Source organism: Bos taurus, chromosome 3 (genome assembly GCF_002263795.3).
Source record: "Bos taurus isolate L1 Dominette 01449 registration number 42190680 breed Hereford chromosome 3, ARS-UCD2.0, whole genome shotgun sequence".
NCBI classification, from domain to species: Eukaryota; Metazoa; Chordata; class Mammalia; order Artiodactyla; family Bovidae; genus Bos; species Bos taurus.
Window position 1 is genome coordinate 112723826 of NC_037330.1, and position 22951 is coordinate 112746776.

At 46.3% G+C, this 22951-nt stretch overlaps 1 protein-coding gene across 4 annotated transcripts in view; it reads right to left on the reverse strand.

Moving 5' to 3' along the window:
• NGEF (neuronal guanine nucleotide exchange factor) overlaps window positions 1–13447 on the reverse strand; it is a 128113-nt gene extending 114666 nt beyond the window's left edge. For 3 of the 4 annotated variants that reach the window (XM_059884817.1, XM_024989649.2, XM_059884816.1), the window contains exons 1-2: window positions 13314–13447; window positions 6385–6540 (exon numbers count right to left, since the gene is read on the reverse strand). The gene's annotated coding sequence lies outside the window, so the exon portion shown is untranslated. The remainder of the gene's footprint in view (window positions 1–6384; window positions 6541–13313) is intronic. The other variant, XM_024989652.2, reaches the window with a different exon arrangement.
• Window positions 13448–22951: the final 9504 nt, after the last annotated feature.

Below are 22951 nucleotides of genomic sequence, written 5' to 3' on the forward strand. Positions count from 1 at the left end.
GGGGAGAAGGAGAGAGAAAACTATATTCTTCCTCTTCTTATAAAGCTACTAACCCCATCAGACTGAGGCTGAAGCTGAAGCACCAATGCTTTGGCCACCTGATGCGAAGAACGGACTCATTAGAAAAGACCCTGATACTGGGAAAGATTGAAGGCGGGAGAAGAAGGGGACGACAGAGGATGAGATGGTTGGATGGCATCACCAACTCAATGGACATGAGTTTATGCAAACTCCAGGAGATAGTGGAGGACAGAGGAGCCTGGAGTGCTGCAGTCCATGGGGTCTCAAAGAGTCAGACACGATTTAGCCACTGAACAACAACAACCACCCCATCAGAAGGGCCCCGCCCTCATGACCTACTAACCCTAATACTTACCTAATATTAGGATTAATTATTAACCATAAATATTAACCCTAATATTTCCCAAAGGCCTCATCTCCAAATGCCATTACATTGCAGGTTTGGGCTTTGACATGTGAACCTTGGAAGGACATGAACACTCAGTTTACAGTACTTGGCAAAGGAATGAAAAGGGTACTTGCATTTCTGGTTGGGTAAATCTCGATCTCAACCTGATTTCTCAAAATGGTTCTGTGGAGCAGGGATTTGTAGAGAAGGTAGCCATCCTTCCTTCTTCCTGCTCCAGAGTCCTTCTTACAGTGTTTGCTTGGTACATCCTCAGCCCTGGACAGGGAGGACCCTGAGTGGGAGGGGAGGACCACTGCCCCCAGCCTCCTCTCCTGGCCATCGCTGACCAGAACAGGGTGGGCCTTTGACCCCAGAGAGTGGACCTCTGACCCAGGAGGAGTCAAGCCAGAGGCTGGGCTGAGCCAATCAGACTTCCTCTCTCAGAGATAAGGACTAAGATGGAGATCAGGCCAGTAGGCAGGGGCTCTGGGCTGGATGGCCATGGGGGTGGGGGAAGCATTTTGAATTAGCCATGATTGGCCATGTATGTGTGTAGCTGGTGTGGACGGACAGACAGACAGACAGACACACACACACACAGAGGGAGGGAGAAATAACTTTCCCATTTCTTATTCCTGGTTAACCATCAGCAAGCTGGGGTGTTTGTTTTGTTCATGTATTTTTCCCATAAAATCTCTTAAAACCTTTTCTTATCCCACCCTGAAGGGGTTCTTGTGCATTATTTCCCAGTTCTTCAAATTTGGCCTTTCCTATTTATGTAGATCTAAGTTTTCACACTGACGTTAGGACGAGAGTTAAACTGGTCAGCTGTGTCCTTGGCGGTTCTGTCTACTCACCCACTGAGCACGGCTGTGGTCCCCCTGTGTTCAGCCCTGGCTCTTGAGACAGATGGGGTCTCCTCACAGATGTGGGCCCCAGGGGCCGGCAAGAGGGAATCTCCTGACATCCCTCATCAGCCCAAACTCTGCTCCCCCTCTGGCTTCTCTTTCTCTCTGATACCTTCTGTCATCTCTGCAGTGCTGGTAGCATCCCAGGGCCTTCGCCCGCCTCCCAGCGTGGTCCCGGGATCTCCCCACAGCCCTGTGGGTAGCAGGGAGGTGAGGCAGGCCCTGAGGAAGGTTTACCAGGAAGGTTAGGTCAACTGAGGCACATGGAGGCATGGGCTGTTGGAATTGGGACCGGCAGAGTGTACCTGAGCCTTGAAGGTGGGCCAAGAGGGATGTGGGGACAGCCAAAGAGAACAGGCTGCTGGAGGAGGTGAAAGGCCACGAGCCGTGGGGGCAGATGGGCAGAGGGGCTGGGGTTTCTGTTTCCGCTGGGGTGAGTAATTCAAGAAGGAGGTATTTTAAAAAGCAGACAACCTAGCAGAGTCATTGAGGGACTATGATTTCTTTGAATTGTCTCTCATTCAAAACATTCATGAGATTTGGATGAATTTACACAGTCCTTCCCTGCTGTTTACAGCTGCAGGAGATTTGAACCAGTAGCTGATTCTAAGAGGTACAGCAGTCAAACATGCAAAAAAGGCAATAGTTAAGTGTTCTGTGTCTTTAGGAGAAATCCAATTAGCACATCAAAGCTGCGATTTCATAGGTATTAATGCTGAGGATGAAAATAGAGAATTCAATGTAAAGCCAATCTGCAGACAGTATTAATGGCACAGATGGTACATGGATTTGTTAAGAATTTTACATGTGAAAAGTAAGTGATTGACATTCCAGAAACACTGAAGTGACTTGGATGAACCAGACATCACCTGGTTCCTTGCTCTTTGAACTGAGGCTTTCTTCCCTCACTCTAAGCCAGCAGTTCCAAAAACGTGGTCCTCTCTGAGCAGCAGCTGCAGCATCTGGGAGATTTTAAGACATGCAGATTCCTGGCCCCACCCCAGACCTTCCAGAAGCCCAGGCAGGGAAGAAGGTGTCTTGCGGGAGGGGACAGCTGGGCTGTAACAAGCTCCCCCAGGGGTTCAGGTGAAGCCCTGCTCCACCTCAGCGAGTCTGGAAGTCGAGAATCGTGTGCAGCAGTGCATCTCTGTGGAGTCCACCCAAGTGGATGGTCTCCTCCAGGCAGACCAGAGCCCACAGGGCTGAGGACACAGGCTCAGACCCGCACCAGACGGAAGAACTCCCAGGCCCTCTAGCCAAGACCGGAGTCATGGGCCCAGGCCACTCTAGACCTCTGACCCCAAATGAAGGCCTGGGCAGTTCGTTACGGGTAACGTTCTTTCCACTCACAGCCCATCACCCTCTCAGGGAGTTGGAAAGCACTTCACCAGTCTCTCATTCTAAAGATGAGGAAGCCAAGACTCTGTCAGCAGAGCTGCTCAGGGGAACACAGATAAGGCTCAGCTTCTCCTCTGGCTTCCCAAGCGTCAACCTGCATGCAAAGCCTCCTTTCCTACAGGGAATGGCAGGTCAGGTGCACATGGACCACCTTTTCCTGTCCCATGACAGACATTACTAATCAATCACAGCACTTTCCCCCTCTAAGCCAAGATTGGCCTTGTCTTCAGTAGATTCACTGCAGATGGTGACTGCAGCCATGAAATTAAAGGACACTTGCTCCTTGGAGGAAAAGTCATGACCAACATAGACAGCATATTAACAAGCAGAGACATTACTTTGCCAACAAAGTTCTGTCAAGTCAAGGCTATAGTTTTTCCAGTAGTCATGTGTGGATATGAGAGTTGGTCTATAAAGAAAGCTGAGTGCTGAAGAATTGATACCTTTGAACTGTGGTGTATCTAGGACCTGTGAATCTGTTACCTTATATGGCAAAAGGGTCTTTGCAGATGTGATTAAGAATCTTGAGATACGGAGATTATCCTGTATTACCTAAGTGTGTTCGTTGCTCAGTTGTGTCTGACTCTTCGCAACCCCATGGACTATAGCCCACCAGGCTCCTCTGTCCACGAGATTCTCCAGGCACGAATACTGGAGTGGGTTGCTATGCCCTCTTCCAACCCAGGGATCCAACCACGTCTCTTATGTCTCCTGCATTGGCAGGCAGTTTCTTTACCACCAGTGCCAGTGGGCAAAGAGCCCTTGCTTGATAACAGTATTAGAAGTCCTAGCCACAGGAATTAGATGACAAAAAGAAATAAAGGGAATCTCAATCTATAAAAGGAATCCAAAGAAGTAAAACTATTACGTTTACAGATGACATGATGCTATACATAGAAAATCCTAAACACACCAGAAAAAACTACCAGAAGTCAGTGAACTCAGTTGAGTTGCAGGATTCAAAATTAATACACAGAAATCTGTTGCATTTCTATACACAGCAAACTATCAGAGAAATTAAGAAAATAATCCCTTTATAATTGCATCAAAAAGAATAAAGTATCTAGGGATAAACTCAGATGGCAAAGAAGCTGCCTCAATGCAGGAGACTTGGGTTTAATCCCTGGGTCAGGAAGATCTCCTGGAGAAGGCAGTGGTTACCCACTCCAGTATTCTTGCCTGGAGAACTCCATGGACAGAGGAACCTGGCAGGCTACAGTCCATGGGGCACAAAGAGTTGGACATGACTAAGCAACTATCACCTTCACTTTTAAGGAGATAAAAGACCTGTACTTGGAAAACTATAGGATGTTGGTAAAATAAATTGAAGATGATACAAACAGATGGAAAAATATTCTGTGTTCATGGGTTAGAAGAATGAATATTGTTAAAATGACCATACTAACTAACTAAGGCAAGCTACAGATTCAATGCAAAATACCAATGACTTTTTTTTCATAGAACTAGAACAAATAATTCTAAAATTTGTATGGAAACATGAAGACCCCAAATAACCAAAACAATCTTGAGAAGGAAGAACAAAGCAGGAGGTATCATGCTCCCTGATTTCAAACTCTACTACAAAGCTGTGGTAATTAAAACAGTATAGTACTGCCGCCAAAACAGAGACAGATGAAGGGAACAGAATAGAGAGCTCAGAAATGAACCCACATTTGTACGGGCAATTAATCCACAGTAAAAGAGACAAGAGTATACAATGTGGAAAAGAGAACCTCTTCAGTAAATGGTTTTGGGAAAACCAGACAGCTACATGCAAAAGAATCACACTAGACTACTCTCTCATACCACACACATAAATAAATTCCAAATGGATTAAAGACTTAACTGTAAGACCTGAAACCAGAAAACTTCCAGAAGAAGTCATAGACAGCCAGCCCTTTTGCATCAGGCTTAGTAATATTTCTTTGGATATGTCTCCTCTGGCAAGGGAAACAAAAATAAATAAATGGGACTACATCTTTTGCATATAGAAGGAAACTATTGAGGAAATGAAAATGCCATCTGCTGAATGGGAGAAGGTATTTCCAAATGGTATATCCAACAAGGGGTTAAGACACAAACTGTACAAAGAATTCACACAACTCAACACCAAAAAAAAACCTGATTAAAAAATGGGCAGATGATCTGAATAGACATCTGTCCAAAAAAGACAGATGACCAACAGACTCTTGCCAAGATGCTCAACATCACTAACCACCACCAGCGAAAGGCAAATCAAAACCACGTGATACCACCTGTCAAATGTCTGTTATCAAAAAGACAGCAGGTAACAGTGAAGGTGAGGCTACGAGAAGGAGAGTCCTGTGCACTGTTGGTGGGACTGTGAAAGGGTGCAGCCACTGTGGAAAACATTAGGATGGTTCCTCAAAAAATTAAAAATGGAACTACTATACTATCCAACAATCCACTCCTGGGTGTTCCTATGAAGGAAGTAAAAGCACTAATTCTAATATGCACCCCTATGTTCATTGCAGCCAAGACATGGAAGCAACCTAAGTACCTATCAATAGATAAATGGATAGAGAATATTTGGTACACACACACACACACACACAATGGAATATTCAGTTCAGTTCAGTTCAATTCAGTCGCTCAGTCGTGTCCGACTCTTTGCGACCCCATGAATCGCAGCACGCCAGGCCTCCCTGTCCATCACCAACTCCCGGAGTTCACTCAGACTCATGTCCATTGAGTCAGTGATGCCATCCTGCCATCTCATCCTCTGTCATCCCTTTCTCCTCCTGCCCCCAATCCCTCCCAGCATTACTCAGCCACAAAAAAGAATGAAATCTTGCCATTTGCAACAATATAGATGGACTTGGAGGGTATTATTATACAAAGTGAAATAAGTCAAAAGAGAAAAAAAACAATAATGTATGATTTCATTGCATGTGGAAGCTATGAAACAAAACTAATGAACAAATGCAACAAAACAGAAACAGAGTATAAATACAGAAGACAAAGGGGTGGTTGCCAGAGATGAGGAGAGTGAGGAAGGAAAGAAATAGCTGAGGGAGATTAAGAGAGACAAATTTCCAGTTGCAAGATAAATGAATCACAGATACGAAAGGTACAGTGTGGGGAATATAGCAATAACTATATAATACCTTTGTATGATGACCTATTTTAACTAGACTTCTCGTGATGATCATGTTGAAATGTATAGAACTATCCAACTATGTTGTGTAACAAGAATTAACATAGCATTGTAGATCAATTACGTTTCAAAAGCAAATGAACAAGCAAACTCATAGAAAAGGAGATCAGGTGTGTGGTTACCAGAGGTAAAGGGTGTGGAGAGGAGGAATTGGATGAAGGCATTGAAAAGGTACAAATGTCCAGTTATAAGGTGCAAGGTACAGCATGATAAATAGAACAACTGCCGTGTGTTACATATGAAAGCTGTTAAAGAGCAAATCCTGAGTTCTCATCACAAGGAAAACGATCGTTTATTCTATTTCTTTAATGCTGTATCTATATGAGATGAGAGATGATTACCAGACTTACTGTGTCATCATTTCATGATGTATCACTACACTGTCCACCTTGAACTTACACGATGCTGCCTGTAAATTATATCTCAATAAAATTGGAAGGAAAACATTTTTGGAGCATTAGGTTTTTGCCAGAAACAATGCCTTTACTCACCAAGAAATGTTTACTGGAGGAAAATAATCGTTGGCTCCAACATGCTGACACGTTGAGGGAGACTTTGCTGGTGTGTGGTCTTCCCAGCTGACCACAGGCAGGCGTGAATGGTGTGGCTGAGGAAGGGAGGTCCTCAAAGCTGCACAAGCTCAGAGCCTGTGAGGAAGATGGGGTCAAGTCTTCAAAGAAAGCCTGTTCTCTTTATGTCTGAGGGTTCTCGGATACACTCTCCTGTTTTGTTCTCAGTTCTCTCACTATTGTGAGCTGACAAATTCTCTTCCTATTTTTTTTTTTTTTTCTGGCTGCTCTGCATGGTTTGCAGGAACTTGCTTCCCCAACCAGGGATTGAACCCAGGCCCTCAGCAGTGAGAGCACTGAGTCCTAACAACTGGACTGCCAGGGAACTCCCCCTCCCTGCTACTTGAAATCAACTTATATTTTGGAAAAAGGCATTCATTTTCTTGCTCAAGGCTTTTTGGGACAATAGTAGTGAGAACCACACTTATTACTCATTGAGTAGTTCATCATGGATTCATTTATCATCTCATGGAACACTCAAAGTGAGCCTGTATGATCATTACTGTCCTTGTCCCAAGTCTTCCATTTTCACGGTAGAGAACTCGGAGGTTCAGAGAGGTTAACTGCCTCAGCCAAGGTCACACAGCCCGTAAGCGGTGGAGGCAGCCTGGCTCTGGCAAGGTGGTTGAGAGTACCATTTCTAAACTATTTCTCACTGCTTTTCATTTAGGACATTCTTATTTAAAGCAAACAGCCTTTCCTGAGAAAACAGACATATGAGATTACAGAAAATTCAGAAAGAGATAAAAAGTAGACATTGATCCAGCCTGGGCCCCAGTGGTTACACAAGTATCACCTCGGCTTCCACAGCCTGTTAAAAGATGTTGCATATCTACCCATACTTCTCTATTTTGGCAGTTTCTGTGATATTTCGCCCAGGGATACACAAATCAGCTTTGATAATGTTTTTGCAAGCATAGCTTAGGTGGGTCTGTTTATCTTTGAGCATCAAGATGGCTTCATTCTGACCCCGAGCTGGCATCTCTCCCTGTTTTACCCTTGACTTGTAACCCGTATTAGCCAACTGCAAGTGACTGATCTCGGCTCTGAACCAATTCCAAAGAAGCCAGAAAATTGTAGCAAGTGAGTGCCCGAGGACGGCTCTGATATTTCAGGCACCAGGAAAAATTGTCAACGTGCCAGATGCCTTTTAAATCCAGAAATAAAGAACCTCAAAATCATTTTTAAAGTTCAAAGCTAACTTCCTAAAAAGGACCTCGGCAGAAAAGAGGGCTTTTCTCCAGCATTCAAGAATCCACACAGGAATGTTGTTGTCACTCAGACAAGAGCAAAAATATCTTTATAGATGTCCTCACTTTTATGAGCAGATTTACATCTAGAGAGCATCATCAAAAACAAAGCCCATTATGCCAAGGCATTATAAATTTAAAATACTTGGAAGCTTTTTGTCCCATTAGTGGAATTTAATGGGAGTCTGCTTTGGCTCAAGAATGACAAATGAATCAGCTGTGAACAGGAAATTGGGTTTTCTTTATCTACTTATTTGGACAGCAGTAAAAGGGTGCAGGCAGCTGACAGGCCTGGAATGGAGGTGGGGAGCTTGGGAGAGAGGCAGGGGCTCGATCATCTGATCACATCTTATTGCTGCTGGCCCAGGGCAAGCGCGCAGCAAATGCTGACCAGCTGAATGAGGGGTTCTCTGAGGAGTCAGTCTGCAAGGATCACACTGCTGTGGTGGTTTGAAACATGGAGATAAGCAAGTCATACCAAGGGCTTCCCCGACGGCTCACACGGTAGAGAATCTGCCTTCAATGCAGGAGACCCAGGTTTGACCCCTGGGTCAGGAAGATTCCCTGGAGAAGGGAATGGCAACCACTCCAGTGTTCTTGCCTGGAGAATTCCAGGGACAGAGGAGCCTGGCAGGCTATGGTCCATAGGGTCACAAAGAGTTGGATATGACTGAGAGACTAACACAAGCAGGTCATACAGACTAGCACGTGGGATTGAGCAATGCTCCCCAAGTCAGCCACCCAGGATCGACCCTTGTCACTTCTGGACAGAGCCGAGGGGTCAAGGTCCTCAGGTCCAACTTGCCTGCATTCCTCATCCCAGTGGCTCCCAAGCGTCTCTGACCTTTTTAAGGCATAGTCCAAGCTGCTTGTCCACTGGAGGGCCTGGGTTTTGAAGGGTTTATTTCTGATAGGAAGTGAGTGAGTGAGTGAAATCGCTCAGTCGTGTCTGACTCTTTGTGACCCCCTGGACAGTAGCCTACCAGGTTCCTCCACCCATGGGATTCTTCAGGCAAGAATACTGGAGTGGGTTGCCATTTCTTTCTCCAGGGGATCTTTCCGATGCAGGGATTGAACCTGGGTCTCCTGCATTGCAGGCAGACATGTTACCCTCTGAGCCACCAGGGAAGTTTCTGATAGGAAACATAGTCATTAAATAATAATGAATCAATGTCCCATTTTAAGTTCCTCAAAGACCTGCATAACTAATGGTCAGAACTCCTGGCTGTGGGAGACACCAGCGCTGTCGCACAAACCTCCAGCCAAAAGTGAAGGCGATGGGGGCAAAAGCCAGCTAGTGCTGGAGTCCAGAAGTGAGGAGTGGGTGCCCCTGAGACATGCTGGCCGTACAGACCCCTGCTGTGATCTCTGGGAGACCATCCGGGTCTGGGCCTCATGGGTTGGGGCCATCCCCCTCCACCTTCCTCTTGCGCTAGCAAACCTGTTCCATGAGCATCCTTTAAACAAAATTCCTGCTTCCCCAGGTCAGTGCCTCTGCCTCTGCCATTCCCAGGCCCTGCAGGGCTCCCATTTCACCTTGTCGAAACCCTGCTCTTCCTTCCTTGGGAATGTGTTCTATGTAATAGAATGCTATTTAAAGAACTTGCAACATGCAATAAGGGTTAAGTGTGAAAAAATGACTACTTTATTTTCCAAGAGAGATTTACTTCGTCATATATGAAACTATACTCATAAGCTTTTCTTCTCTTGTAGAATAACTAAGAAGAGATGTAAGGCTCTTTAGTGGTGCTCAGCTCAAAGGCCACCTCCTCCATGCAGGCCTCCCTGATAGCCCTCTGATGATCCCCATTATTTTCCCTTCTGAAAGTGAAAGTGAAGTTGCTCAGTCGTGTCCGACTCTTTGCAACCCCACGGACTGCAGCCTACCAGGCTCCTCTGTCCATAGGATTTTCCAGGCAATAGTACTGGAGTGGATTGCCATTTCCTTCTCCAGGGGATCTTCCCGACCCAGGGATCGAACCCAGGTCTCCCGCATTGTAGACAGGCGCTTTACCATCTGAGCTACCAGGGAAGTCTTCCCTTCTGAAGGTAAGGCCTATTAAAGTAGAAAGATTGAGAGATGGCCTGACCCAGACCGCCAGGTCATTAATCAGCCACCTGAGACATTCTCCCAAAGGAAACCCACTAAAGGATGCACTAGACATATGCCCCCTCTTTAGTGCTCAAGGCTTTTGCCCAGACCCAGTCTGGTCTCCACGGGAGCTGGGCTTCAAGAACCTCTTTTGGCCAAAGAAAGGAGTCAGGCTGACAGTCTTCCCTGGGCACATCCTGTAGATCCAGAGGCAGAGCCCCACCCACTGAGCTCAACAGCTCCTTTTCCTTGGGGAAAAGGAGCCCAAGGTGAAAATTTCTCCTGCAGCCTGGCTGCTGTGCCCCAGCAGTGCCCTGAAGATGCCAAGTGGGGGGTCTGGAAAGAAACAGCCCACAGGCTCAGAAGTGTAACTCCCTGCTTGGTCAGCCAAAACACCTCTCAGCCCCATGACCCCATGACCATCCTTGTATTTGGGGGTGGGGCGCTCTGTGCTCCCTTCATGTAGGAGGAGCCTCTATCCTGGTTCTTCTCTGCCAGCCTGAGGGCAGCCCTGGTACCATGTGTGCCCCCAGCCCCTCTCCAAAGTCTCACCTGCCCCAGGTGCTTGGTGATGATTTGATGAAAGAACAAAGGAAGGACTTCCGCATTCCTAGGGTGATGCTGGTAACTTTAGAGCATCAGTGCTGACCCCTACTTAGGGAGGTGATGGGCTCTCGAATGTGGGGAAAGGACTCATCCTGGGAGTTGTGCTGTCTGATGTGGGGCTGGTGGGTCGCCAGCCGCTGAGACAAACAGTGGCTACAGTGTAAACGGTGGAACCAGCAGGCACAGCGACTAGACCTGGCCTCCTTCCCCCGAGTCTCTGGGCTGGTTTGTCCACTGGTGTAAGTTTCCTGGGCTGCCTTTACAGAGGCCAGAGAAGTCTCCCATGGGCAAGTTCTTAAAGCAATGATCTTCCTCCTTCAGTGATCTCTGATCACATGACCTCCTGCCTTTCCTGTAGGGAGCCCCTTCCAGGGAGGGTTTTTAAGACAATGTGGACCCCAGGAAGGGGTAGAGTTGATGATGAGGTCAAGGAAGATTGTCTATTGTGTGTTTTCACAGACCAGAAAGCCTAAGACACCTCCTGGATACCCTGGTTTCTACTGCTGCAAGGCTAAGCAGAGCCAAGGCAGCCAGGACACGAGCAGAAAGGGAAGAGAAAATCTGAGGGCAAGAGCCAAGAGGGAGAAGGTGTGGGAGACCAAAGGAGCAGTGGGGGGCAGGCACGATGGGACATTCCCACCACAGGCATTTTTCCAGTCACCATGGGCAGAACTCGGCAGAACTGTCACAAGTCCCAGTCTGGTTTAGCCAGGGACTGTGAACACCCCGAATTGTATTTAATTGGCATGTGTGCTAAGTCACTTCAGTCATGTTCGATTCTGTGCCACCCTACGGAGTGTAGCCCACCAGGCTCCTCGGTCCATGGAATTCTCCAGACAAGAACACTGGGGTGGGTTGCCATTCCCTTCTCCAGGGGATCTTCCTGACCCAGGAATCGAACCCCAGTCTCCTGCATTGCAGGCAGATTCTTTACCCACTGAGCCACCAGGCCTCTTTTTAATTTAATTAATGTTTCGGGGTTTTTATTTGCTAGTGTAATTGATAAGCTAGATCTTTTTTATTGAGGTAGAGTTGATTTACAATGTATTGGTTTCAGGTGTTCAGCAAAGTGATTCCATTATGCATAAATATAGCTGTTCTCAGCTTTTTTCCCCTTAGAGGTTATTATAAAATATTGACTCTGTGCTCTACAGTCTGTCCTTGTTGTTTACCTATTTTATATGAAATGGCACCCACTCCAGTGTTCTTGCCTGGAGAGTCCCAGGGACGGGGGAGCCTGGTGGGCTGCCGTCTATGGGGTCGCACAGAGTCGGACACGACTGAGCGACTTCACTTTCACTTTTCAGTTTCATGCACTGGAGAAGGAAATGGCAACCCACTCCAGTGTTCTTGCCTGGAGAATCCCAGGGACGGGGGAGCCTGGTGGGCTGCCGTCTATGGGATCACACAGAGTTGGACACGACTGAAGCAACTTAGCAACACCACCAGCACCAGAACACTCTTGGCTGGAAAATCGCATGGACTGAGGAGCCTAGTAGGCTGTAGTCCATGGGGTTGCTAAGAGTCGGACACGACTGAGCGACTTCACTTTCACTTTTCAGTTTCATGCACTGGAGAAGGAAATGGCAACCCACTCCAGTGTTCTTGCCTGGAGAATCCCAGGGACCGGGGAGCCTGGTGGGCTGCCGTCCATGGGGTCGCACAGAGTCGGACATGACTGAAGCGACTTAGCAGCAGTGTGTGTCTATTAATCCCCAATTCAGCCCTCCCCTTCCTTTCCCCTTTGGTATAACCATAAGCTTGTTTTCTATTAATATTTCTGTGGGTCTATTTCTATTTCGTACATATGTTCATTTGTATCATTTGTTTTAGATTTCACATATGAGCAATATCATATGATATTTGTCTCTCTGGGCTTACTTCACATAGTATGATAACTTCATGATCCATCCACGTTGCTGCAAATGACCACCCAAAACTTTAAATCAAGTTTGAAAAGAACAATCTCCCGTTGATTGGCGCATCCGAGAAACCTGTGTCCCCAGATGTTTGAATTGCACCAGGCTCTGGCTGGATGCCGGCCAGGAGTGCAAGTTCAGCAGGTGGGAGACTGGGGCCTCTGAGATGGTCCCCTGAGCAGCAGGTGCGGAGGCAGGGAGCAGCCTTGCAGACAGCGCTCCCCTCACCGCTGTGACTTCCGTCCCCCGCGTGTGCTCCCTGACCCTGAGACTCGAGCCACGGGCACGGAGTCATCTCAGTTTGTTTAGCCTTCACAGTTTACATGTACATTTATTTTTAGGGCTGGAGCCACGGGCATGTGACCCACGCAGTCACAGGAGACTCTGGCCTTAGAAGGACCCCTCACTTAGTTTAACGCTCTGCAATTGCAGTTCTTAATCATGTTAACATGCTTAATTCTTGGAATTCTTAGTAATGCTTGATCAAAGTGAAAGTCGCTCAGTCATGTCTGACTCTTTGCGACCCCATGGACTATACAGTCCGTGGAATTCTCCAGGCCAGAATACTGGAGCAGATAGCCTTTCCCTTCTCCAGGGGCTCTTCCCAACCCAGGGATCGAACCCAGGTCAAGGGGCTCCCTTAATCATTTCTCACGGGGCCCCACAACTTCTGCAGCCAGTCATGTTCATTATCTCACTAGTTCCGAAGCCTTCACAGGAGAGGAGCCTGGTAGGAATTATTACCCCAATTCCCTGGTGGTGAAACTGAGTCCCAGAGGGGAGAATGGTGAAGCCAGGGCGAGTGAGAGACCCAGGGCTGTTTTCTCTCTTGAAGCTCCTTCTAGATGAAGGGTAAGTGGGCTTGCCTCTCCCTTCACTCACCTGCCTGGGGTCTTGCCTATGCTGCCCTGGCCGCAGCTTTCCATCCCATTTTATTACCAAAAACAAAACAAAACAAAACACTCAAACCATTTGCTCACCTACCAGTGAGGAGCTCCCGGGGGTTAGAGCCCCACGGACGGCTCTAGTTCTCCTATCCTGTGTCCTGTCGGGGTCTCAGAGCAGGGACGTGTTCTTGGACTCCTCCGCTCTCCGAGAACCTGAAGCCAGAGATGCTGACCTCTGCCAAAAGGGCTCCCCGTGAAGCATTCCTGACCTTCAGACTCGCCTGGCCGTGTGCTGGCCCCGTGCCCGTGACAATCACTTCTTGCCTGGGTGTTTACCTTCCTGCGCCTGTGGGCCCAGCCAGGGTGGCGGCCCCACACCTGAACCAGAGGCCATGCAGGAGGGAAGGTGCTGCCCACGGTGAAGGCCAGGAGCAGCTGGTGCTGCAACCGGGCACAAGGTAAGCCTGGTGGTCCCGTGACACCTGGTCCCCCAGCCCACAGTCTTGGCCAGGCAACCCCAAAAGGCAGCTCCAGCTAAGACTTGCAAAAGGTTGCACGTGACATCATGATTCAGCTCAATCCCTTCCAGGCAGGGACACTCGCTGCCTCTTGGCCAGGCAACCCCAAAAGGCAGCTCCAGCTAAGACTTGCAAAAGGTTGCACGTGACATCATGATTCAGCTCAATCCCTTCCAGGCAGGGACACTCGCTGCCTCGTGCCGGACCTTCCTCTGTTACTGTTACTATTGCTGTTGCTGTCGCTAATAGCTACCTTCTATTTGCTGAGAGTCCCCTGGACTGTAAGGCGATCAAACCAGTCAATCCTAAAGGAAATCAGTCCTGAATATTCCTTGGAAGGACTGATGCTGAAGCTGAAGCTCCAATACTTTGGCCACCTGATGGGAAGAGCCAACTTGGGAAAGACCCTGATGCTGGGGAAGATTGAAGGCAAAAGGAGAAGGGGACGACAGAGGATGAGATGGTTGGATGGCATCAACGACTCGATGGACATGAGTTTGAGCAAGCTTTGGGAGTTGGTGATGGACAGGGAAGCTTGGCATGCTGCAGTCCATGGGTTAGCAAAGAGTCAGACACAACTGAGCGACTGAACAACAGCCTTCTATTCAGTGACAGGTCCTGGGCTAAGTACTTTTCTTTTTTGCTGCCCTGGGTCTTAACTTCGGCCCATGGGATCTTCATTGCCATGTGTGGGATTTTAATCATTGTGTGTGGAATCTAGTTCCCTGACCAGGGGTTGAACCTGGGCCCCCTGCTTTGTGAGTGCAGAGCCTTAACCACCTGGGAAGTCCCTGGGCTAAGTACTTTACACAATTGTTTTATGTAATCCTTGTGCTAGCTCTGTGAGCAGAGAATTATGCCCATTTTAAAGACATGGAAACAAAGGCCCAGAGAAGCTGATCATCTGGCCCACAGCCACACAGCTAGTAAGATGGGAATCCAGGATTCAAACCCCATCTAATCATACCAAAACCTGGGCTCTGAACCACTGCCATCATCTGTCACATTTAATTGCCATCATGTCCATTTTTAAGTTAAACTCAAATCAGCCATTGTATTAGCTATCTTTTGCTGGCAACAAACTAACCTAAGATGAGGTGGCTTGAAGCAGTGAGCATTTGCTGTCTCACGGTTTCTGTGAACCAGGAGTCAGAGCACGGCTTGGATGGGTCCTCTGCTCAGTGTCCCTCACAGGCTGCAGTCCATGTGCCAGTGGGCTGGGGACCGCATCTCAAGCTCCCCTGGGTAGGATCTCCCTTCATGTTCAAGAGCTTGTTGGCAGCATTCAGTTCCTGCTGGCTCTTGAACTTGAGGGTCTCAGCTCCTCACTAACTGTGGACCCGAAGCCCCCATAAAGGCCCCTCCTCTGTGGCAGCTTGTCTCCAGGGTGGGTAACAGAGTCCAAGAAGACAGAAGTCGTAGGCTTTGTAGCCTACTCACACACAAGTAACATCCCTTCACTCTCACAATATTCTATTCACTGGGAGGAAGTCATCAGGTACAGCCCATGTTCAGAGGTAGGGGGGTCACACAGAGGCATGAATCCTAAGATAATGGAATTGCTGAGGGCAGGCTTTGAAAGCTGTCTATGACAGCCCTCTGATTACTATGAAATTATGGTTTCAGTTTTTCCTCTGAAAGCTAAATAGACTTGGTCTTTTATCCATCCATCCACTAAGCCATCCACCCACCCACCCATCCATCTAATCACTCATCCATCCATCCATTAACCCACCTATAGACCCACTTATCAATTCACCCACCCACCTACCCACCCATCCATCCATCCACACACCCTTTCATTCATTCAACAAACATTTGAGCAGGACACTATAAACCAAATCCCATATTAGGCTCGGCAGATATCAGAATGAATGAAATTATTCCTTCTGCCCCTCACTGTCCTCAATGACCAAAGGTTCCCAGTGGAGCTTTCACATGTGTGGGGTCTGGGGGATTGTCTGTTGTTCAGGAGGATCCGTTTTCTTTCCTTCATCCGCCACCCTCCTGAGAGTCCTCATCCTCCAGCTCTCTCTCCATCACTGTCTCATGCATTCAGAAAACCTATTTTAAGCTCCTCCTAAGTACACAGTGTTATGATGGCAGGCGCACGCATGTTCGTGAGTGAGAGTGTACCTGGAGACCTGATTTTCTTGGCTGTCTTCTTCCCCTCTTTCTCATTGTTCTGTTTTCCTGTCTCCCCTAGGTCCTAAGGGAGGCCAGGCCCTCCGTGTTTTGGAGACACTTCTTCCTTGCCACACAAACACAGAACCCAGCTCAGAGGTGCCTGCAGTCCTGCTGGTGGGGGGCCTGGTGGGGCAAGGGCGGTGGGGCAGGAATTAGCGCCACACTCCCAGGAGGGCAGGGCCAGAGGGCACAAGAGAAATGTGGGCCCTGGCTTCACCTGCCCATGGACCCTGTCTCCTGCCCCTGCCTCCCAGGGTCCAGGGTTGGGTGAGCAAACTCCGAGAAGAGGGCCTATGGGATGCTGTCTGGAGTTGCCAAGCAGATGCCTAGAGGGGGATGGAGTTCTGAGTCTTCTATACAGGAGAGCATTCATTTCACACATTGATGAGCACCTAGGGGGTGCAGGTACTTGCCCTAGGCACTGGGGCTATTGCTGGAAGCCCCTCAAAAATGGATCCAGGTTCTTTTTTCCTCCTCCACCGCATCTCCCTGCTTCAGAATAGACCCCATCAACTCTCACCTGTACCACTGCCACATCCTTTAAACAGATCTCCTGGCTTCAGTCTCTCCCAGTTCCTCCCAGTCCTCTCCACCGCATCTGCTCAGCATGCCATGTGAGTCTGCAGATACAGTCCTGAACCTGTCACTTCCCTGCTCCAAAACATTTTATATAACCTCACAGTCTCCTGCAGAATCCTTCTAGAAATGTTCTCTTGACATGCCATTTCCGTCTCTTTCATACACACACGCACACACGCCTATATCCTTTGTTTTACTTAGGCGGGACCACAGGATGTACATATTGCTCTGTATCTATTTCTTGGTAGTTTTCCAAGTCAACACACTTTAAATTCTTCATTCTTTTTTTAATTGTCCACTGCTCTACTGTGGAAGTATTTGGGATAAAACTGAAGTGTCATAGATTGAATGTGTCCCCGCTCCCAGCTTGAATTTGTATGTTGAAAACAATTCCTCGATGTGATGATATAGAAGACGGGGTCTGTGGGAGGTGCTGAGGTTCTGAGGGTTCTACCAATGAGGAACACAAGTGTCCTTAAAAAGGGATCCCAGACAGCTTACTTGCCACTTCCTCTATGTGAGATCCAGAGAGACGTGCATCTATGAACCAGGAGGAGGGCTCTAGTGCATGTAAGTCACTTCAATCATGTCTGACTCTTTGCAACCTTATGGACTGTAGCCCGCCAGGCTCTTCTGTCCATTGGGATTCTCCAGGCAAGAATACTGGAATGGGCTGCCATGCCCTCCTCCAGGAGATCTTCCTGACCCAGAGTAAAAACCTGCATCTCTTCGTCTCCTGCAACAGCAGGCGGGCTCTTTACCACTAGTGCCACTTGGGAAGCCCAAGAGAGTTCTCACTAGACATCAAACCTACCAGTATCTTGATCTTGAACATCCCAGCCTCCAGAACAGTGAGAAATAAATTTCTGTTTCTTATAAGCACCTCAGTCTATGCTGTACAGAAAGCCTGAATGGACTAAGACATTGAGAAATCCCTTTCAAACTGGGATGCCCTTGACTAGAGCTTTTGTGGTATTTTCTGGGCAATCAGTGCAGTTCAGTCGTTCAGTCGTGTCCGACTCTTTGGGACCCCATGGACTGCAGCATGCCAGGCCTCCCTGTCCATCACCAACACCTGGAGCTTGGTCAAACTCCATGTCCATCGAGTTGGTGATGCCATCCAACCATCTCATCCTCTGTCATCACTTTCTCTTCCTGCCTTCAATCTTTCCCAGCATCAGGGTCTTTTCCCATAAGTCAGTTCTTTGAATCAGGTGGCCAAAGTTTTGGAGTCTCAGCTTCAGCATCAGTCCTTCCAATGAATATTCAGGACTGATTTCCTTTAGGATGGACTGGTTGGATTTTCTCACAGTTCAAGGGACTCTCAAGAGTCCTCTCCAACACCACAGTTCAAAAGCATCAATTCTTCGGCACTCAGCTTTCTTTATAGTTCAACTCTTACATCTATACATGACTACTGGAAACACCATAGATTTTACTAGATGGACTTTTGTTGGTAAAGGAATGTCTCTGCTTTTTAATATGCTGTCTAGGTTGGTCATAGCTTTTCTTCCAAGGAGCAAGCGTCTTTTAATTTCATGGCTGCAGTCAGCATCTGCACTGATTTTGAAGCGCCCCCAAAATAAAGTCTCCCACTATTTCCATTGTTTCCCCATCTATTTGCCATGAAGTGATGGGACTGGATGTCATTTTAGTTTTCTGAATGTTGAGTTTTAAGTCAACTTTTCCACTCTCCTCTTTCATTTTCATCAAGCAGCTCTTTAGTTCTTCTTCATTTTCTGCCATAAAGGTGGGGTCTTCTGCATATTTGAGGTTATTGATATTTCTCCAGACAATCTTGATTCCAGCTTGTGCTTCATCCAGCCCGGCATTTCACATGATGTACTCTGCATATAAGTTAAATTATCAGGGTGACAATATACAGCCTTGAAGTACTCCTTTCCTAATTTGGAACCAGTCTGTTGTTCTATGTCCGGTTCTAACTGTTGCTTCTTGACATGCATATAGATTTCTTAGGAGGCAGGTCAGGTGGTCTGGTATTCCCATCTCTTGAAGAATTTCCCACAGATTGTTGTGATTCACACACTCAAAGGCTTTGGCATAGTCAATAAAGCAGAAGTAGATGTTTTTCTGGAACTCTCTTGTTTTTTCGATGATCCACTGGGTGCTGGCAATTTGATCTCTGGTTCCTCTGCCTTCTCTAAATCCAGCTTCAACATCTGGAAGTTCTTGGTTCATGTACCTTTGAAGCCTGGGTTGGAGAATTTTGAGCAATACTTTCCTAGCAGATGAGATTAGTGCAATTGTGCAGTAGCATGAACATTCTTTGGCATTGCCTTTCTTTCAGATTGGAATGAAAACTGACCTTTTCCAGTCCTGTGGCCACTGCTGAGTTTTCCGAATTTGCTGGCATATTGAGTGCAACACTTTCATAGCATCATCTTTTAGGATTTGAAATAGCTCACCTGGAATTCCATCACCTCCACTAGCTTTGTTCATAGTGATGCTTCCTAAGGCCCATTTGACTTTGCATTCCAGGATGTCTGGCTCCAGGTGGGCGATCACACCATTGTGGTTATCTGGGTCATGAAGATTTTTTTGTATAGTTCTTCTGTGTATTCTTGCCACCTCTCGTTGATATCTTCTGCTTCTGTTCAGATCAGATCAGATCAGTCGCTCTTTGCCACCCCATGAATCGCAGCACGCCAGGCCTCCCTGTCCATCACCAAATCCCGGAGTTCACTGAGACTCACGTCCATCGAGTCAGTGATCTATCCAGCCATCTCATCCTCTGTCGTCCCCTTCTCCTCCTGCCCCCAGTCCCTCCCAGCATCAGAGTCTTTTCCAATGAGTCAACTCTTCTCATGAGGTGGCCAAAGTACTGGAGCTTCAGCTTCGAATTTCTGCTCATCTTTGCATGATTTCTGGGCAACAATTTTTGGTAAATCATTCATGGATTTAATAATCATAAACCAATTATTTTAAAGTAGTTGTTATAATTGTTCACTAGCAGAAGTTGAATATTCAAGTGTAGTAAGTTTAATTCATTGTAAGAGGATTTCTTTTAAGATTAATAAGTTACTGTATTGAGTTTGCTGTTGGAGGTGGGTAAGGAGAGGCAGTTAAAAGGTTGAGGTTAAAAAAAAATGTTGTGGTTATTTTAAAAAATATTTGAAGTATATAGAGGTGAGCAGCCAGTTCTGGTCAAGAAAAAGAAATGAGCTGAAGCAGGAATTATTATTATAATATTTATTGACTGCACCCAGGCCAGGTTTTGTTCTAAGCACCTTACATGAATTATCTTGTTTGGTCATCATTAAAATCCTATGATGAGAAGGCCAGACATGTAGACATTAAATATTAGTAGCTTTTCCGAGGAGAAGGCAATGGCACCCACTCCAGTACTCTTGCCTGGAAAATCCCATGGATGGAGGAGTCTGGTAGGCTGTGGTCCATGGGGTCATAAGAGTTGGACATGACTGAGCGACTTCACTTTCACTTTTCACTTTCATGCATTAGAGAAGGAAATGGCAACCCATTCCAGTGTTCTTGCCTGGAGAATCCAAGGGGTGGGGGAGCCTGGTGGGCTGACGTCTGTGGGGTCTCACAGAGTCAAACACGACTGAATTGACTTAGCAGCAGCAGCTTGTCCAAGATCCCATGAAATTTCCTAGACACACAGAAATGCTGAAAAAAATATAAAATCATATATATGTGATATAAATATATATTTGGTCCCAAGAGCAAGAAACATAAATAATCTTTCATCTCCAGTGCCTTAAATAAATTATTCTTAAGTCATTCTATATCTACCTCAGATATATAATTTTTTAGTGACTATTACTTCCATGGCCAGAGATATGTTTGTCTTTTAATTTAACAGCTATGAGGGGATAAGAGTCAAAGCCTTTGGACCTGAACACAGCAAGAAGTTTAGAGAGAAATTATGGCTCAGAAATTTTTTAAAAATGTACAGGCCATGAATAGAAATAAAATCCTCTAGAAACTGAGGATAATTTGGTTTTGCACAGGTAGCCCAAACTTTCAGCACTCACAGAGAACAGAAAGTGTAAGACAGAAACTGAGAAAGACCGTTGAGAAACAGTGAGCCCTTGAGACTTACACAGGGACACCTAGGGAAGGCACTCACAATCTGGGGCACTAGTGGGAACAGCTCCACCACCACACCCAAAAGACCATTCCCACTGAGGGTGAGCTCACACGCAAAAACTATAAAATATTTGGGGAAGTCCAATATGAAGGAAAGTATCCCACAACAATAAGGGAGTTGACCCACGAGGAAATGGAAGTACTAGAATAGAAAACACTTAAAAAATAAGTATCCTTAGGTGCTTAAAGAGATAATGGAATAAAATCTATAAAACAAGAACAAGAAATCATGTTTTTAAAGTTAAGATGTTACTTTTCAGATCAGTTTTAGGTTCACAGCAAGATCCAGGGGAAAGTACAGAAAGTTCCCATATGCCTTTTGGCCCCCATACATGCACAGCCTCCCCATTATCAACATTCCCACCCCTGCCCCCAGAGCACGACCTCTGTTATCATTGATGAACCTGCACTCACATGTCATAATCACACCCAAGTGCATAGTTTACATTATAGTTCACCTTTGGTTTGGTATAGGCTTAGACAAATGGATAATGACATATGTCCATCATATGATATCATGCAGAGTATTTTCACTGCCCTAAAAATCATCCATGCCTCTCCCATTCATTACCTACCCCTGTTCCCGTGAGATCTGGCAACCACTGGACTTTTTACTGTCTCCCTAATCTGCCTTTTCCCAAATGTCACATAGTTGGAATTATACAGTACATAGCCTTTTCAGACTGGCTGCTTTCACTTAGTAATATATATTTAAGGTCCCTCCATGTCTTTTCAAAGGCTTGTTGGTTCATTTCTTTTTAGTGCTGAGGAAATTAATTTTTTTTAAAAAGTGAATTCAAAGAACTAAGTAGAAATCACAGAAATAAAAAACATTGCATTTAAAAAAATCTTAGCTAGACACGATTTTAGATTTAGTAATTTGGAAGGTATATCTGAGAAAATCACACAGAATAAAGCACCAGGAGGCAAAGAGATGAAAAATGTGAAAAATAAGTCAAAAGACATTTGGTGACTAAATCAAGAAAACTCAATTTGCATTTAATAGGCTGTTCTGAAGGAGAGAAGAGAGGGTGGGGAAAAAGGCAACACTCAAAGCATGAATGACTGAGAGATTTTTCAGAACTGAAGAAAGACACACGTTCTGAGTTTGAAAAAGTGTGCTGAGTCCTAGACGAGGTAAATAAATTCACAGCTGGACAAGCCATACTGGGACCACAGAACATTAAATATAGAGGAGAATCATGAAAGCCAGCAGAGAGAAAACAGACTACATTCAAAGTCCTGATGGCCCTGCCAAGCCAGGTGCCACCCCCACCCCCTGTCTCCATACAAGCCCATCTCCGGGCACCCTCTCCCACCTTCTCCAAGGGAGGAACCCCCTGGGTGCTCTGTGCTCGCCTGCTGAGATGTTCCAGCTCCACCTTGTACATTTCACTCCTCCTGGCCCAGGCCAGGCCCAGGAAGTCTCCAAGCCTCCTCCTGTCCTCGCCTCTCCCCTCCCCTTCATCACTGCCACCATCACAGTCTGCCTGACACCACCACTGGCCTCTGTTCCCTGTGGGCTCAGCTTGTTTCCCCACATAAATAATAAGCCCTCGGAGCTCTGGGAGCATCTCTGTGGTCTTCCTCTCCATCTCCTGTCCAAGTAAGCGTGGTGTTGGCCACACAAGATGTGTTGAACAAATACTTTTGAACACGTCATCAGTTGGTCCTTTGGAGCCAAATGTAAGCTGAATTTGCATGCTGAGTCAAGTCCATTTTTACAGGTTCTTTAGGCCCTTTTGAAAGCTTATTTCCCTACTTGATGATCTGGCCAGAATGAAGTTAATAAGCATTATCCAGCAACATTTAAAGCCTTTCACTTTATTATTTACCATTATTTTTAACCTAATAATAAAATTCATGTGTGCCTGAAAGAGTACAAAGAAGTAAATAAACATCATTTGTCATCCTCCTGGTCAACATTAAATACTGAAAATATTTATTTATTCATTCTACATTCAACAGACATTTACTAAATATCTATTTTATTCCAAGTACCATGCTAAGCTTTGGCAGTGTAGCAATACATATTTTTCATAGGGTTTTTGTTTATTTTTAATGTTAATTTGAGTAGACGATATACACATTTACAAAAGTGGGATCCTACCTTATCTATTGTCATGTATCCTATTTTCTATACTTTACACCATCCCAGCATTTTCTCACACATTGTCTAGTCTTCAAAGCATGATTTTAATTAATTGGTGCCTTGGGCTTCCCTGGTGTCTCAGTGGTAAAGAATCTACCTGCCCGTGCAAGAGACGAAGGTTTAATCCCTGGGTCGACAAGATCTCCTGGAGAAGGAAATGGCAACTCC